The sequence below is a fragment of the Hibiscus syriacus genome, unplaced genomic scaffold (assembly GCF_006381635.1).
Source record: "Hibiscus syriacus cultivar Baekdansim isolate YM2019G1 unplaced genomic scaffold, ASM638163v2 tig00002237_pilon, whole genome shotgun sequence".
Classification (NCBI taxonomy): Eukaryota; Viridiplantae; Streptophyta; class Magnoliopsida; order Malvales; family Malvaceae; genus Hibiscus; species Hibiscus syriacus.
In genome coordinates, this window is record NW_024061918.1 from 5,363,296 (window position 1) to 5,365,610 (window position 2,315).

General features: G+C 35.2%; 1 pseudogene; it reads left to right on the forward strand.

Annotated features, from left to right (window-relative positions):
- The first annotated feature begins 328 nt into the window (after positions 1-328).
- LOC120143673 lies at positions 329-429 on the forward strand (annotated as a pseudogene).
- The last annotated feature ends 1,886 nt before the right edge of the window (positions 430-2,315 follow it).

The window sequence follows — 2,315 nt, forward strand, 5'->3', positions numbered from 1 at the left end:
GCAATAAACACAATTAATAGGAGATGTACATTTTATCTTATACATACCTCTTGGTTGTTGTAACTTCTTAACCATGAAAGTGAATGATGTAATTTAGAAAGCCATGGAATTGAAAGTATCAGTATCCACCGCTACAGCATTGCGTCTGCCGAACATGTTCCTCGTGTTGGGGTACTAATAATCATTGTTTGATATGCTTTCCAAAATATCATAAGCTTCATTATGTGTCTTATCCAGTAATGCTTCGTTTGTTGAAGCATCAACCACCATTCGAGTGCATATTCAACCCATTGTAAAACATTTCCATTTGCGTCCAATATGGAAATCCATGCATTGGACATTGCACAGCAAATCCTTGAATCTTTCCCATGCCTCATACAAATTCTCATCTTCTAGTTGCTTGAAAGATGTCAAGTTATTTCGTATCTTTGCATTCATGTTGGGCGGATTGAAACACGACAGGAATTTTTGGGCTAACTCATACCAGGATACTAAGCACTAGGTGGCAGTGAGTTAAGCAATATTCTAGCTTTATCATGGAGCGAGTAGGGAAACAACTTTAGCTTCAAGGCTTCTTCAGCTATTTCTTGTTGTATAAATGAGTCACACACCTCCATGAATGCCCTAAGTTGTGCTCTAGGGTCTTCAGCAAACGAACCGCTATAATGCCCCATTGATTGTAACATTTGAAACATCATCGGCTTTAGCTTAAAATTAGTAGCATGTATTGCTGGTCGCATAATGCCAGGATGGGAATCATCGAGTGTTAGCACCATGTGCTCCCAAATAGGTCGATTTTGGTCATCCACGTTGTAATAATACTGCTAATTATTTCTAGCTCCAACCGGTATCTTCGTCATTTCCATGTTCTAGCATAGGCAGAGCATTGTTATCATTTGCAACATTCATGTTCGCTTGATTTCTAACAGCTTCTCTTCTATGGCGTCGAAATGTTTGTTCTATCTCCAGATCGAAAGGCTCTAGCTCGTTCTCACTAAGGGTCATAAACTAACAAAACTAATAAAAATAAGTACCTAAAAAGGAAATAAACAAATAAGTAAATAAAATAAACTCTAATGTAAAACCAATGTTCCCTAGTAACAGTGCAAAAAACTTGATGCTACGTAAGATGTTATAGCAATCACGCAAGTATACGTATCATTCAAGTAATAAAGTGGAAGCTATAAAGCTTCGAATGTTGAACCCACATAGAGAAAAATATATTACAATATAGTTGTGTGAAATATTTCAATTGATGTATGGTTGAATTATGGAGAATGAAATAAACAGTAAAGTATAAAAATCAAAATGATAAGTGTCGGGAAATGTTACAGCATTCGGGTGAGCAACAGATCAAAGATTCAATGGAAGTGGGTGCTATTTAGCTGTTCCCACTATGGATATGCTTAAAACAGTGTATTCATGAGTCCAACAATGATTAACAACATTCAATTAACAAGAATCAACCTTCATTAATTCAATTTAACCAAATAGTCAACAATATTGAACAATTGGTAGCATACATCTCTATAAACTAAACTTTACTTTTCACAAACACCAACGATGCACAAGGGTAGTATGATAAAATCCACAAATTTTATTTCTAAAAATTATATAAATCACATACATAGAGTTGAAATTATTTCTAAAATCTTCCCATAAGCACTGCAGCACATAAAAACAATGTTTAAACATAAAACATAACAAGAGACATTTAATAAAACACCTTATGTTCTAACCAACTAACATCCAAATAACATAACTATTCTACTAAATAATCATCCCTTCTCTATCTCAGAAAAGAGGTAGAAACAAAGTAGAACTTCGCTTAATTGCCACTGCAACAAGGCTCAGTTGTTGTAGCCCTTCCTGAAAATTTGTTTAGGTGGCTATAGAAATGGTATGAGAGAAAATAGGAGGTGGATAGGGTTTTTTATGATCCCTAAAGTGTGAAAAGATTTTTATTTATAGCCCATCAAGGTCACCTGTCCACCATAGGAAAATCCCTCTTTTAATGATACCTTCCTGAAAATTTGTTTAGGTGGCTATAGAAATGGTATGAGAGAAAATAGGAGGTGGATAGGGTTTTTTATGATCCCTAAAGTGTGAAAAGATTTTTATTTATAGCCCATCAAGGTCACCTGTCCACCAATAGGAAAATCCCTCTTTTTAATGATAACTTTTTAAAATTCAAATTCCAGCCCTTATCACGCACCAGTTGTTCAATTCCTAAAATTTCTCCAACTGCATGGTAACTTTACAATGCTGCAGCATCGTCTCGATAATCCAGTCCATCATTGACATATAGTAACGGC